The 16,755-nt window shown below is 41.4% G+C and overlaps 1 protein-coding gene and 1 pseudogene across 2 annotated transcripts in view; both read left to right on the top strand.

Annotated features, from left to right (window-relative positions):
* The first annotated feature begins 242 nt into the window (after positions 1 to 242).
* Positions 243 to 7,577, top strand: LOC121682405 (annotated as a pseudogene).
* An 8,406-nt stretch (positions 7,578 to 15,983) lies between these two features.
* The window catches only part of LOC121681243 (N-acetyl-beta-glucosaminyl-glycoprotein 4-beta-N-acetylgalactosaminyltransferase 1-like), a 48,586-nt gene continuing 47,814 nt past the window's right edge, over positions 15,984 to 16,755 (top strand). For both annotated transcript variants that reach the window (XM_042060870.1, XM_042060871.1), the window contains exon 1: positions 15,984 to 16,653. The gene's annotated coding sequence lies outside the window, so the exon portion shown is untranslated. The remainder of the gene's footprint in view (positions 16,654 to 16,755) is intronic.

The raw sequence follows: 16,755 nt of genomic DNA, 5'->3' as shown, positions 1-16,755 counted from the left end.
AGCCAGACAAAGATTTATCTCACAACTTGGTGAAATCCAGATGACATTAAATTTGAATGATATACTGCAAAGAGAATCAGGTGAAATTTGTTTTTCCTTTTTGTTTTCTTTTTTGAAGGTAACTGGGTTATTTAAAAGAATTTAGGAAAGTGTAGGATGACCATTTGATCCACACTCCAGTCCAGATGGTGGCGGTAATGCACCAAAAAGCTGGTTGCCAACCGCCATATAAAAAAAAGAAGAAGAAGAAGAAGAAGGTCTAAATAGATCGAGCTAGGTTGCCTTAGTGGAGAGTAAAGCTCAGATCTTAGCAATGGGGTCTCTAGTCTGTCCTAGTGTTATTTTGGTGCTATTTGCAATTGCTCTCCAGACTGAAGCTAATCGATTGCCTTGGTATGGTCCTTTGAAGAAAGAATACAGATCGTATTTTGGTCGTTTTCCATATTCTCTTCTAGATGACAACTACACTAAGGAATCTCTCAATGGATCTTTGCCACAGGATCCCCAGAGTGCTAATCCGGAACTTGTACGTGAAGCACTCCGCAAGCCTGTTCAGCAGACTTCCTTTTCAGTCCCTGCAAAAACTAGAAACTCCTCTGAAGCAGCTGACATGGACGTTCCCCAAGAGACCAGAGAGACCAGTGGAGCCTAAGGTACCGTTTGTCCCCGATGTGCCGATACCGGCCGATTCTGTGGCAGTGAGGTGTGGAGAGGCTCATGTGCAAGTGGAGGTGCGTCGAGATTTCTTTGGTACTGGCCAGCTAATCCAATCAACAGATGTCTCTCGGTGACTGGTTACACAGAGGAGGACCCTTCTGCACAGGTTTTAATCTTTGAATCTGAACTGCATGGCTGTAGCAGCAGGCTTCAGGTACTGTATACTCTAAAGTACCACTTTCCTATGACTTGAGGTGTTATCGATCACTATGATTAGTGTTACTTAATGGACACTGCTCTCCTTTCCTTCATAGATCACTGAGGATGAACTAGTGTATACCTTCACACTTATGTATGTGCCTAAAGTTCTTCCTGGAACTTCAATCATGAGGCTGAATAGTGCTGCTGTTATCAGATGCCATTATCAAAGGTAAACTTTTGCCAACCAATTTGGCCTGGTATTTGTGCTGTGCCACATGGGAGACCCTCGAGTCTCATGTGTTTTATTTCAATGTCGGGGAGCATAATGTGAGCAGTGATGCCCTCAGGCCAACCTGGGTCCCTTATGCCGCCACTAAGGTTGCCGAGGAAGTCCTGGTCTTCTCCTTGAGACTCATGACCGGTTTGTGGAGTCTGCATCTGAGTTCATGTAGGAACAAGCCAACGTGCAGGGTTGTTAGTAGCCCCTACCTCTGTCTATGTGTTTTTAGATGACTGGAAGTTTGAGCGGGCCCCGAACACCTATTATCTTTGAGATCCTGCACATTGAAGCCGCATTGTTCCAGTACAACCATGTGCCGTTGCGTGTTTGTCCACTCCTGTGTGGCCACTGCAGTCCCTGATATGAATGCATTGTCCAGATATTCATTCATTGAGAACCATGGGTGAGGGAAGCACTTAGATTCATTTTATTTTTTAAGTGTCTTAGGTTTTATAAATGAATTCCTTCCATTGCAAATGTATTAAACTTCTAATCAGCCCCCCCCTCCCTTTGCCTGCAGGTGTCTTGTTGATGCCAAGCTGACTGGCTCCAGGTCTTGCTTCCTGCCCAGGGCTCAGGATGATAAGCTGCGGTTTGAGCTGGAGGCCTTTAGATTTGCACCGGGACACGGAGACAATGTAAGAGGGGGCAGGGATCCTTTTTTTTTTATCTAACCTGGGTATAATGGCAATTTCTTTCTCCCTTCCAGATCTATATTACCTGTCAGCTGGTGGCAACCACAGCCTCAACAGTGTCCAACCACAAGGCTTGTTCCTTCTCGAATGACCAGTAAAGTAAGCAAGGGCCAAGATTGTAGTTTTGTTTGGGGAGGGGGGATTGGAATTCAACCTAGGTGGTGGTCTATTTACATCTCTGGATCTAAATTTCCACGAGCCGTAAAATAATTAAATTGGCTTTTTTTTTTCAGTTTGCCTCAAAGGCTACTGAACCACATTTCCGCTACCTGTATGACTATGTCTCTTGCTTAGTCTTCACATGTGCCTCCATGTTTGGCGTCTTGGCGTCTTAATACTTGAGACAATTCTGTTCATGTCTGTGCATAGTGAGAATTTTGATCCAAAAAAGGGGCCCCTTGTAGCCCCCCAAATACCACTAGGTTCTGGCCAAGAACCCCTTGATGTGTTAAACCCATCGACAATACTACGGCAAATTTAAAAAATGCATTAAGCTAATCCTAATAATTATTTTAGCCACAAGCACTTTGTGATGGAGCCTACACTGTGTAAAATTACATTTGGTCCTTTCTGCTATATGAGAGCTGTTACTCTACTATTATTCCCGGTCATTATCATGGAAAATAATGTTCAGGTATGCGACAAATTATTATAATAGCATTGTATAACAACCCTCATAGTAATGGGTATTAGGGTGCATCATTTGCCCCACTTTTTACATTTTTTTTGAAAATCAATCTGTACCTAGAATAGATTTTTTACACTAACTAAATTAAACTTCCATGAGAAATTTCATTAAATTCTATTGATCTAAGGGGTCCACCAAGCCTCTGAAGTTTCCAACTAACGACGGACATACAAATATTGTTTTTTTCTTAAATAACGCCAAAAATAATAGATCTAGCCCTATAATGTCAAAGAAAGTTGAATATAAATATGGACATTGCGCATCATTTGGTGCCAGTTGTGTGTCTATCTTTATTACTTCCTGAGATATGGCAGTTTTTGCCAGGCATTTTTTATAATAACATAAAAAGTAAGCCATCAATGAAATCTTTATTATATTCCATTAACTCACAATATAACATTATGTAACTAAAGATTACCTTATTCTAGAACTATGAACACCTTACATTTCAAAGTCTAAGACAAACTGTAAACCTCATACAAACATATAATATGACTGAGCAAATGGGTATGCCATGAATAGATAGAACAGAATTCTTAATAACACCATATGACTGATGTTTTAACATCAAAGAACACACACTCTTTACATTTTTCCCTTCCTCTTCCTCAGGTTTGGTGTTTTCTTTCTGTCTGCTTCCACCACCTGCAGAACATTCTGGTAATGCTCTTCTCTTGCAGAGCCTATGTAGTCTGTGCTGAGCTTCACATTACGCTCCGCGCTGTCATTGACCACATTAATGGACTCCAAGTGAATCAAGGCCTCCTTGTAGGCTGGGTGAGCAGGCCAGGTTGAGACGTCAGTGGTGAGGAAAGCAGAGTCCAGCTGCAGAAGATGAAAGATATACCACGAATCAGGTCCCACTAGGTTTGCAAGTGTCGTCTTTTGGGTTATCTTTTCTGGAAACTTGGGTTTGCCGAAACCTGAGCCATATCTGTCATTTGGACGTGTGCAGGAGGTAGATGGTTTGACAGCAAGCAAGCTGGTGGCCAGGGATTTCTTGTGCTCAGCTGGTACCTTGCTACTGAAGAGGGCTAGTGGTACCATCTCAGCGGTGAGGTACCACTGGTGTCTCTCGAGGGCCTTCATTGCACTCTTGGAGATCACTGCTGAAACATGTGAATACCGAAGCAAATTCTTGAAGAACTGCAGGTCGTTCCATGGTGCGTCAACAGCCACTGAACACTGCAACCACCAAGACGAGTAAAGGAGTGTCACAAAAGTGCCAAAGTCTCTAACATTTCTAGGCTGTTGCCTGGAGGTGATGCCAGTAGGAAGCTGAGCAATTTGATCCTGGAGCAGAGAGATCTTGATTGAATACAACAACTTAGCCATCCAGCGAGCCCGATGCATGGCACCTGGTTGCAGAAAGAGAATGGTCTCTCCTCTGGATATGCATCCAGGAATACTAGGCACAGCTCTACGAATTCCAAGTAGTCATCACGTTTTTGTTGAAGACTTTCTTTGGCAACTTGAATGGCATGATCCTGTAGACTGTGGATTACCTTCCGGGCTGCAGCAGAATAAGATGTCACATCGAGTCTGCACAAGTCCTGTGGATCACTCTCGGGTAAGAGAGAAATTTTTCTTAAACCTCGAAGAGAGCCACCTCTGGGGATTTAGATGCTTCAATCTTGAGGTCTGTGAAGACATGGTCCAGCACAACCTCGCCAACATGATGCCTGCAAGCGGACCACAAGAGAGCATGACCTAGCTTCTCCTGGATGCTGATGCAGGCTGCGGATAGATGGCCTGTGTTGGATGCTGTTGTGTCAAAGGCCATGTTGACCACTCGGTCTTCACACTTCCAGTCCTCCAGCAGGTTGTATGTCAGCTCACTGATGATGACTCCACAGCCTCGACCACTGCCAGGTGTGTAGGACGGTACACCCAGAAGCTTACTGTCATGGGTGTTCCCTACAGAGACGGCTAACCTTTCTTCAGACTTGTTTGGTGTTGTCACAGATGGTGTTAACTTTGAGTCCCAATGAACAGTAAGCATTACAGGAGGTTCCCAGTTGTCCTTGTTGGATGTGGATATTTGCTTCATTATCTGTCTACGGGATCTGTCAGCTGTTGCATATGACAGTGCAAAAGTTTCTGAGTTTCCACCAGCTTCTTCGATGATGCCCTGAGTGAAAGCAGCTTGCTGAGATGGAGTGAGCTTTATCCTTGTGGCTAGTGACACCAGCTTGGGACGTTTCAGGATGTCATGAGGAATGAACACTGAGGTGCCGGTCTTTTTGACACACTTGTGTGGTCGCTGTTAGGAAGACGGCTGCAAAGATTCATCATCAGAATACTCACCATCTCTGCTGCTGACGGCTCCCTTAGATGTGGATGCCTGTTCCTCATACCTGCGTTCTCTCATTCTCCGCTGAAAACCGGGTTTCCTTCCTCTTCTCCTTTGCAGCAGTCATCTTGTCCAGAGCACCAAAGGTTGCTTTCCTATCTGTTTTCATTGAGTGGAGTAATGTCAGGTCTTCTTGGTTCTTCATGAGCTGTTCCACATTACAAGGCCAGATGGCAAACTTCTCCTGAAGCTTGACCTGCATCTTCTGTAGCTTATTCTGTGAAGCTGGCAGCTCCCTCCGGTTCTTTGGAATGGCTCTTATCTTGGCATTCTCATCTGACAAGGCTATTATCTTCTGCATGGCTTTTATCTGAGATATCATTGGGATGTTGGCTTTCTGGTAGAAGATTTGAAGTTGCGCCATCACCAGTTTTGCTGCATCCCATTTGGAACGCAGCTCCGATGCTCCGTCTTGGATGTGCCACATCAGACATCTGAGGACTTGATTACAGTTGGGAAGCCTGGAACCTGTTATGATAGCATCATCTTTGCTTACTGTAGCTCCCAGTCCATATATAGATTTGGACTTCCTTGTTACTGCTGATTTAGCATTTTGGCTTAGGCTGTTATCCTTTTGCAATGGCTTAGCTGCCATAGTGACAAAATACTGACAAGGACTACAATCTAGATATACATGTATCTTTGTAGGTTTGGTTCCATTAATATGAAAAAAAAAAAAGGATTTTCATAAGATCATGACTGGATTATCTCCACATCTGCTTTTTATAGATATTAGGACAAAGAAATGCTAAAAATTAGGGGGGAAATGCAATATTTTAGAAACCAATGAAGCTAGAGTTATCAGACTGGTACCAAAAGATGCACAGTAGCCACATTTATATTCAACTTTCATTGACACTGTAGGCCTAAATGCATTATTTTGGAAGTTATTTACGAAAAACAGAGTTTTCCATAGCGGGGATACAGGCTCTGCTAAGAAGCAACTTCAGAGGCTTGGTGGACCCCTTAGATTCTATTCAATCCAGCTAATATTCTACACTTTCTTTTCATTAGTATTGTCACATTTTAAAATTGGGTACAAGTTGAATTTCCAAAATTGGGGCAAATGATGCACCCTAATGGGTATATTAAAAAAAAATTCAAATCTATTTATTTGTTGCTTTTATTTTTCTTTCCAACTTGCTGAGGCCCCCCTGGCACCCTCTCGCGGCCCCCACTTTGAAAACCACTGGCCTAGAAATCTAGACGCGCCCCTAGCGGCAGCAAATTACATTTGCTGCCAGGGCTAGTCTAGCAACTCTCTGTTGGCTTGTGAGCTCCAGAAATCGAAACTGAATCAGGCCAATGAAATCGTGTATAGTCGTTAGGTGGGCTTAACATAATGAATGATGGCAGAGTTGCAACGGTTTGGCTTGAATTCCCTGCTACTTGAAAACAAATAAGATGGATGTTGCTGTTGGCGAACAGTGTGACACGAGTTAAGCTTTTAAGTTGGCAAACGTTTGAACTATCCAACTAGCTCCGCTGGTGGGAAACGCATGGGACTCACAGCGCTGCCGCTGTCCTATTGCGTGCAGAGGGAATTTGAAAGATTACTGATTATCCTGCCCCTCGGACTGATCACTGTGAACGGTGAGTGTCCAGACCCTACATTTTAATGTGGGTCAGGCTAGGCCCCTTGTTGAATCCTAGAGTTCTGTGTGTGTGCTAACTGTGGTCCTTTTCAGATGGACTTGTTCTGATGGCATGGATGAGATGTGTCTGCTGTGACTCTACGTGTGGAACAGGAGGGGCTGCAGGTATAGCATTTGGTCCTCTTAAATTTTTGATGCTGCAGGATTTTTAACGTTTATGCAAAATATTTAACTTTTTGGCACAGATGGACAGTGGGAATCGGAGGCATCATTGGGGCCAATAAAGGTCAACAATGAGAACTGAGCTGTTTTGCTAATGTCTGCATTTTAAAATAAAAATGCCCTAAATCTACATTAAGTTTCTTGTCTTGTCAATTTTGACCGGTGTAGATTGGCTCTGGTTCTATGGAAGTGTCGCCATTCTGTTTTATCTACCGCTCTGGTAGGGATGTGCAGAGCAAGGCTTTTGAAGCAGTGACTCTTCTACAGCCAAACTGGTTTGAAGCTTCAAAGCTTTTGACATACTACTCCACATCACCATCTGGTGGTCAATAAAAAAATCTTTCACAACTAGTGTCATCCAGATGTTTTGTATGGCCACATTTCAAGATGCATAGCAGTATATTGCATTATGTGGCATTTTATTGACATCAAGTTTGTTGAGGTTTCATTGCACTGTTTGCTTGGCTCTTTTCTAATATTCAATTAGACCTGTGCTATGGATAAAAATGGTGAAAAAGTAATGCACATGAAAGTGTTGGTGTTCCTGACTACACATTATTGACATGCATTGTTTGGAAACAGAAATTCTCAAATACAGTTTTTATCCCATATTTGTATTTAAGAATATAATTTGCTGCTGGGGCTTAACCAGCTCCTTTTTTCACTGATCACATCCCCAGCTTTGGAAATGTGCCAGTAAGAGCCAGATATTTACTGGCCAGGGCATAAAGGTGCGGCTGCCTTATGGGCTTGCCAGTATTTTAGAGGGTTCTCTGTTCGAAGGAGGGAAGCATCATTTACATACCTCTTTACTTCTAGTGGCGTTTGCATTGCAGTTCTGGGTTTCACTGACCTGGCTATCCAAGAGCTCCAGTGTTTTCTCTAGATTTTTAGCAACAGTGGAGGCAATATTTATGGAATAAAACTAGACAGGTACCTCGGATTAGGATTGCTGTTTATTGTTAAACTGCAATTTTCTGCAGCCAGCGGAGGGCATTTAGCCTATATGCGTCTGGACAATATTATGCGTCTCCTAATTCTGAAGCAGTGACACCTCTAAATGAAGAGGGAACACAGAGAAGAAAGCTAATGTTTTAAATAGACTACATTTAAAGGCACACTATGCAGGTTTTTTAGCTTAATTTACCTTTATTTAACAGCTTCAGAGTCATTGGAATGGTTATATGACTTTTTTGGGGTTGAATGGTGGCCGTCTCGTTTCCCCCTAGCGCCTGTGAGCGGAAAAAACACCCTTGCAACTGTGGGCCGGCGGGCCGATGGCCTCAGTGTCAGGAAGTATAACGAGTGTAACTAATTGCTTTACTCCATTCAAATACACATACACACCAGGCACAGGCTAGAAAAAGGTAGTGATGGAGTTTCTCAGACATTCGTCATGACAGAGCCAGTGAAAAAGAAGCAAAAACCGGGAACAGTAAGGAAATAGCCAATACTGCGTGGTTTACCTTTTAATATAATATGTGCAGACCCCCCCCCCCCCCCCCCAAAGGAGGGTAGGGCGGACACCGTTTTCTAGGAGGACCCCATTTTTTGTATGTTGGTCTTAAAGGGCCATGTCAACCCATCCCATAACCATTCATTTCATGTATAGCGCCACCTAGTTAAAAATGGAAAAAAAAACAAAAATTAGGTGTTGTATTCACAATATCTCTGGCTTACATGGTCAAAACTGCACAAAATTGAAAGTGTAAGATAATTATGACACCCTCTGAATGCATGCCAAGTTCCCTGGACTTCCGTTAATGGGAGGGCCATACAATAAATTAATTTATGTGTACATTTAGTCACTGTACACCAACAGTTTTCTGTGAATATCTTGAAAACCGTAGGGCCTAGGATGACCAATTTTTTGCATATGTTTGCTTTGCTCAGCGCTGCGGCAGACTGGTTCTGCATTTCATAGCGCATACCGTGTGTAATGTGATAGGCCCTTTAAGCTGACTGCATGCATAACGTGATTATTTCTGAGATTCTGATATGCTTTCAAACCGGAATTGTGCATATATCATGGTTGAAAACGTATCAGAATCTCAGAAATAATCACGTTATGCAGTCAACTTAAGACGGCTGCAGGTGGCTACATCAAGTCGAACCCCCCTATTAAAAACTGGATATAAGGCCACATGGACTACAAACGAACTACAACGTGACAAAAGTGACGACGAGCCCCCAACTGGGCAACTCGGGTAGCAAAATCTTCCCCCAGTTTCCCACCTCTTATTTCCATGAAGTGACGTGAATAATGATGTTTTCCCTGGGATCTTTTTTTTTTTTTTTTTTATGTGCATGAACGCACTGACAGATATGAGAAATGAGGTCCTGCTCACTTACGCATCACTTTTAAGAGATTTCAATTACTGATGATACGATGAATTAGGCTAGAAAAAAACAGACACACAAATTGAGAATATGAACTTATACCAAAGAGGATGCAGCCCGTTTGGTTAAGTAGCAACGCAGAATGTTAACCTGAAACCCATTAAGATTCAGTAATTTTGGAAGACAACTTAATTTTGCAATCCACAAAACATTAATATGACCAAAACAGAAGTGGATGTTTTACAGAATTTTTTAAACCTGTCACTCAAACACCTAACCACACTCCAATTCTGCAATACCGTACACTAATTCTCAACCATTGACTCAGTTTTCAATTTCATAAAACACTCTTGCAAAACACCACACACAACTCTCTAACACACATAAATCGAACAGGAAGTTACTTGATTTCATTTTTCAAACACAACCTATCAAAATGCCACACTTAATTCCACACTTTTTCAATTCACACACACACACAGTAATAAACTAGACTGTATTTCCGGTGGGAACTGCGAAAGTGTGCTTGCCCTGGTTCGGTCACCAACGTGAGCAGACAGTGACATACGCTATGCTGAACCTGGCTTGATCCAAGCATTCTAACAGTGCCTTTCAGTGTTGGAGCAGTGGCAATACCTCAAAAGCTCTATTCAACTATTGCCTTGCGGGGTGAATGCAGTTCGTTGGATTTTACCTGTGGCCTGCCTTCGAATTTAGCTTCTATGACTAAAATCAAATCAATAAAATAAAACAACAGCAGTGATTGGCTGCAAAAATAAATAATGTCACGCGTCTTGCACCTCTCAAACTTGGCTATCAGGTAACCTAGAGAAAAATTTGAAATTATGAAATATGACTAAGGCATTAAAATGCTGCTTGTTTGTCAGGATACTTTTTCACTGATTTATTTAAAAAATATGAGCTTTGAGTGTGAATGTTATATATTCCATCCCCTAATTCTGTTTTACTGGTTTATTTGACAAATAATCTATATAAATTTGCTCTATAAAGACCTTATGTCTGTTTGGGATTGTTTTGAGAGCCTATTGATGTATCTCAGAATAAAGGAATGTCCACAACATTAGTGATGTTTTTGTGTGTGTGTGTGTGCGCATGTCTCTAATAGCCACAATAGGAGTAATTTTAGCAACACCGTATTTTGTGTGGCCCATAACGACCCACTGGATCATGAAAATGTGCCAAAATTCACATTCCTTGCTTGTTGTTGGTACATTAATCCCATTCAGATTGCCACTTATCTGAGAAGTAAGAGTTCAGTATAGGTTTATGGTCTGGGGCAGGGATTTGAGATTCTGTGACTTCTTCATTGAGGGCTTGCTTAGCAGCACTGTCCGCTTTCTCATTTCCCCTCAGACCAACATGGCCTGGGACCCAGCAAAAAACTACACTCAAGTTCTGGTTCTTTCTACGTTCTAGTTGATCAAGCTCAGCTTTGGTTGTACTTTTTGCCTGACATTAAAGTCTACTGTAATTACATTTATACATAGTTATTCTACTGATCTTTATACTATTCATCCTGCACATAGACTTATTCTTACTACTCTTATAATGTTGTTTCTGCACTACAATGACACTGTTTCCACACTGCACATAGCTGTATGTTATGTACATATCTGTTTTATTATATTCAGTTAATACACTAGCCTGACTAGCGCCACCACTTCTCAATGAGACGTGGTCTGGGAACCAAACGTTCATTTTCTCGTATTTGAAAAAAATGCCCAGATCCGTTTATTGGGTGCCACGGATGTCTATCAAATGCGTCTGTGCATAGCTCATCATCGTCTTGCTTTCCCCCCTGTTCTGTGATTGGTTCCCTATCTCAGGCGAAAATTTGCTCCATGGTCTCCAGGCTGCCTTAGCAGCGTGACTCAAATCGTGCGCAAAGGCAGCATGGGAACACCCAGGCTATTAATACACTGCATATCTATATTATTATTTATACTATTATAATGTTACTGCTACATCTACATACATTATTCTACTTATTGTATGAGATAACTGCTAATACACTGCACATATTTATATTTAATTCATATTACTCCACCTTCTGTAAATCAACTGTATACTACTGTCTACATTGCACTATATTTCTTAACCTGTCTGTATATTTCATCACCTTTCTATACTTTGCATCACACTGCATGCATACTGTAGCTACATGAATCCCAGCTAAGATCCTTGGTTGCTATGAAGGCCAGTCGTTCTAAATGGATGGTTGCTATGGCCAAAGGCCAGTTATCTCTTCCGTTGTCAAGCGGGCATATCCTAACTTTATCTTATTTTAAACATCTCTATTTTACTTAGCCTACTTCCATATAGTGAGTCCCATTAAGAAGTGGCCACTTCATTCACGCTTACCATGATTCACGCAGCAACATTATTAAATTAATCTGTCACCATATGCCTATGCCAACATTTGCAAAGAGGAGAATCTTTTAATTTGATTCACAATGAAACGTTACATTTAATGTACATGTAAACAATCAGTAGGCTAGTTTTGGTTGTTGTTGGTGGTGTTACTGCATCCCTTAGTTATGCCTACAATGCAAAATTGTTCCCTCGTGATTGTTACGCATTTCAAAACATCGCGACGTGAAATGCCACCACAAAACATTGTGAATCGGTCTTATTAGGAGTCCTCGCTTAAGCTGTCACAGACGCAGGCGCTACTTTTAGAGCTAAAATGCTTCCTGAATTACTCTTAGTAAAAAAAAATAGGAGTCCTAAAGTTACGAGTGACTAAGTTACGAGTACAAGCATCTCATATCAAATGACCATGGCATTACGCTAAGCCACATAAATCTCATAACGTTACAGCAACATCTCCTCCCTATGACCTAGCTAGCTAGCTTCTAGCCACACAAGAAATTAATGATGTTAAAATGTCCGCTTAGCATTCTAATAACAGAAGGGGCACATTTATGTGGACCACTACAACATGACTCATTATGTCTGTAACGTTAACTGTATAAAACACTTACTTTTATAAAGGAAGCACACCATCCAGCACATACACATGGAAACCGATATTTTAGGTACTTGGCCACGAACTCAAAACGTGTCTCTCTGAAGCTCTGTTCTAGAATCTTTGCTCTGAACACTGAGTTGCTAGGCAACATCAAATAAACGAAATGAGAATCTTTTCAAGGTATTCACCATTATGTCCATAGACATAATATACATAGACGCCGCATCGACCGCTGCTCCCTACTAGCGCTGACGAGATTTGGAGCCGCCATCTTGGACCGGTCATCCACTCCACTCAGTGTAATCTGTTTGGCCGGTGCAATGAGCTGTCAGCACACTTAATTAATCATATCTCACTGAATACCGAACAGATTTTCACGCGGTTTTTTTTGCTGCAAAGGTCATACATGTAGCTATGATACAGGCCACATTGTTCGAAAATACAAAATACAACCAATAGTACGGTAATGTTAAATCTTACTTGTGAAAAGTAAATCCCCCGAGTATGGTCCGCCGATTTGAGCAGGAACATGCTGCACAGTGCTGTCATCTTGTGTTTTCTGCTGCAACGCAATGAGGAGTATGACCGGTCCAAGATGGCGGCCGCATTTCTTGTTTCCAGCAGCCAATGCGGCGTCTATGTATATTATGTCTATGATTATGTCTATGGTATTCACCCCTTGCAGACACGTGACTTAAGTCACGTGACGGCTCCATGCTGGACGGCAAAAAGATGGGAGACGGACGGCAAATTACATTATGTCATAAAGATTATGATGAACTGAACACCATTACTATAACATCTTTGTAGTTCAATGTATTGCTGTTTGGGATCTGATAGTCAAAGAAGATGCCAGTGGCGTTGTTAGATGAAATGGGTCATGATAGCAAATGTAAAGTTATTAAAACTGGTGGTAACAGCAAGGGGAGATAACATTACGTTAGGCTACTGTAATTAACATTATGGTAAATGAACACCCATAAGTATTTCTGGACTAAAATATTGCAAAGCGATTTGGTTACTTTATTTGTCTTGCTTTTATCAGTTGTAACATAGTCAAAACGTTAAGAATGTCATATCAGAACATGAAATAATAACTAGCTGCCACACTTAGAAGCTAGCTATTCTAGCTAACGTTTATCGTAGCTCATAGTGCTAGGGCTAATGTAACTCGTCAGTTTGTACGTTGCCCAGCGAATAAACTTACTTCTTACATGTCTTAAGTTAAAGAATTGAAAGAAATAGGAAATTTAAAAAAAACTTGAACGGTATTATCTGTCTACATTCAGAAGTGCTATCTGCCGTCCTGTTCAGAGTCTATGGTTGCTATAGCAACCGCTGCTGTGCTTCATACACTGAGGAGATAAGCATGCAATTGTGGTTGAAATACTCCCGAAACACAAAGAAAACAAACCAAAATATATCTATGCAAGAACATGGGATGTTGTTGTATTCCAAACAATAAGCCAACAGTCGTGGAAGGGCATTGCTACGGTTAAATCTCACTATAATCTCCTAGCTGTGCGATATGTCCCATTACAACCCATTGATTTGATTCGTGTTCTTGCCGTCCACTAGGCTATTTTGCTGTGGCGCGAACAAAACGTGACGTCACTTGCAAGGGGTGAATTAAAAGTGTACGTGTGATTACGAATGGATGTGTGTGGTTTGCAATTAGAATAAACAAGAAATAACATTTCCAATAATTTCCCATGATAAATTACATATTATTTGCACCTTCCTTCCTTGTGAAGCTCACACTAATTCCACCGCATTTAGTGAAATGTAATACAACGTTGCCACCTAGCGTTCAGTAGGCTATTTAAGATTAACGTGGCATTTCCTGCTTATTCTTTTGTCAACACCATGCTTTTAGGAAAACAATCTTTTTATCATAGTTCCCTCTTCAATGAGCGATTACCAGCTCGTTTTGTAATAGAGATAGCTGTTTATTGTCCCTAGGTTTACAGAAACACCTATTCATATTAATACGTAGCCTATGGAGTGCTGCCGACCACTGTTCATTACGGCCCAGAATGCCTTGCATGTCTTTACAACAAAACAACCCAGTAAAACCTAATTTCCCGTAAACATATGAATTTGTATACTTGTAACATTTTTAATAATACTCTCCCATCATGATATTTAACAATAATGAATTTTTTTATTTGAATACCGTCAATGTGAAAACAACTCTATTATGTAAGCTATATATTGCTACTGTTCTCCTTACTATTTCAGTTTGTAAGTCTATACTATCCCATGGCAGAGCAAGGATATCATGAGTGGGCAAGGTTTCCTGGAGACATTGTGGCTGCCCAGAGGCATTGAGCATACTTGGAAGGCGTTGGGATAGAAGGTAAAAGGTGAATGGTGAGAGTTACCAAATACCTGTGGGTGGTTTGCAAAATGATGGAAACTTTTGGAATATTTCTTTTTTTTTTTGGTATCGATATATGACAGTGTTCCTGAGATATGGACGACTTCCTGTTTCGGAGCTTCGCCGCCGATTTCATTTGGCTGTGACGGGCAAACGCTTTCGAAAATCAAAAATCCTTCCGGTAACTTTTGTGAGGCTTGGTCCAAGGATAATGTACGTCAAGTTTCGTGGCGTTCGGATCAAATTTGTGACCTGTGAAAATTTAGTTTCGCTTTCTGTTCAATCCAATATGGCGGACGAACGGCAAGCCCACCTGACGTCATCTTCGCGACCAACTTACACCGGTACTGACCGGACGTTTTAAAGTTGGAACGGTGTCTCTGTCTCAAAGGGCCTAGGCGCTAGGGCTGACAAAAAATTAGGGAGACGGGAAAAATAATAATAATAAAACTTAAGAAGAACAATAAGTGTGCTTTGCAAGCACACTTAATCATATTTACAAGAAGCAAAGTAGTAGTCACTAATTTCTTTCTTTGGAAATAGGCCTACAGTAATTTCTGTCTGGCAAAATCAGCTTTTTCGAAACTCCATGTACATCTGGTGATCATTGTATTTTGCTTTGTTTTTTTTTTCCCTTTTGGCTGTCAAATACTGTATTCACAACAGCAAATTATTTGGGAAATTCACTATTTTTGGTTTCAATATTGCTAGATATGTTTACTGTGAATTATATTATATTATATTATATTATATTATATTATATTATATTATATTATATTATAGTGGCACACTGGTGTTAATTACATTAATTTTCACACAGGGTCAGTTACAAGTACTCTCATTCCTTTATCAGGAAGATGCGATGGAGGTGTTGTGGTGAAGGAACTCGGCTTCTGTGCAGAAGCCAAAAAGTCATGGGTTCCTGCACCACTGTGCCCTTGCAAGGCAATTAACCCGGAGTTGCCTCCAAGGGAATGGTCTCTGTAAGTTCGTTTGCATAACACGGTCACCTAAATGCATAATAAAGGTAGGCTCGAAAGCTTCATTTTTAATCAGGCATCACTGCATCAAGCATTATCTAAGTTTCAGAGGATTGGCTATGTGGTGCAGCTTATTAACCAGCAGATGGCAGACTAACATAGGTTTTACCAGGAGCTGGAAGTGCTGGGTTTGACTATTCTGCTTCTGACTCACAGTTTATAGTAAACCAACCATTATTAACATGGGTTAGCAACATGTGCAAATGAAAACAAATTCTAATGACTTAAAACAAAGAAAACATGCCTTCTCTCTCTTATGTGTGTGTGTGAGAGAGAGAGTGAGGGAGGGTTCATTCATTTTAATGAATACTAGTGGAAACATGTTCAGTGTCAGAGTGGGCCTCATATTTTCTCATATTTTAAACCCACAGTCTCTGATCATGATGTGGTAGGCTGAATGACTACATGTTCTCAGGCAATTGGAATCAGATATTTTTGTTTCGTGACGTCTTCCAGGAGGATATTGCCACATCTACAGTGAAAGTTACCTGACCAAGCTTGTGACAGATCTCAGCAAGGCATGCGTTTAGGCAGGTCTGTTTGACAGTTCACATCTAGGACGTGCGGTCAGCAGCTGGGCGACCCCAACAGTGAAAGTACCTCGCAAGACACATCAACGATTAGCAGTACTACTCTTATCCGTTTGTCTCTGCGATGATCACGGAACAATAAAAGGCGGGTCATCATATTAATGCATGTTCGAGCGTGCGCGCGCCATTAGGAAATATCAGAAGACGAGAATCAGCGGGAAAGATGGTTTAACTGCCGTTATAATGGATCTGCCCACAAGCGTACGAGTGCATTAACGTGCCATAGTCGTCAGTCATGATTACTCCACGTCCATGATGATGACTTTAGCGAATGCTCCTAACATCACACTGCAGTGAATGGTTGTGATAAACCGAAATGGGAGACAATCCTTTGTTTTTTTAGAGCTCGCAAGAAGCAAAGGAAGGACAAAAGAGTCGGACCCTCGAACTCACTTTCAGAATGGGCACGACGAGGATGCTCAATACACGACGCGTCGCAGTTCCCTGTCTACCGCATTAAGAAGGCACACATTGTGCCCGTTGGCATGACCGTTTACTTCATTTGTGGACCCGTAGCTCCTTGAGCAGGAATGGTTTCTGTTATTATGGGGACGGATCTATTCCAAAGTTGCGATAGCAACTTGAATCGCAAATGGACATCAATGGAAAGGAGTCCTAAGGTGAGGCTTAAGCTTTGTCAGTTTCTATCGGAAAAGTTTATTGACAAATGGCTTCATATAGCAGCCTATTTGCGACTGTATTTTGTTTCGTTCTTGAGAAAA

This window comes from Alosa sapidissima, chromosome 14 (genome assembly GCF_018492685.1).
Source record: "Alosa sapidissima isolate fAloSap1 chromosome 14, fAloSap1.pri, whole genome shotgun sequence".
In the NCBI taxonomy this organism is placed as follows: Eukaryota; Metazoa; Chordata; class Actinopteri; order Clupeiformes; family Clupeidae; genus Alosa; species Alosa sapidissima.
Note: the sequence above shows the minus strand (reverse complement) of the source record. Positions and strands in the feature narration are given on the sequence as shown.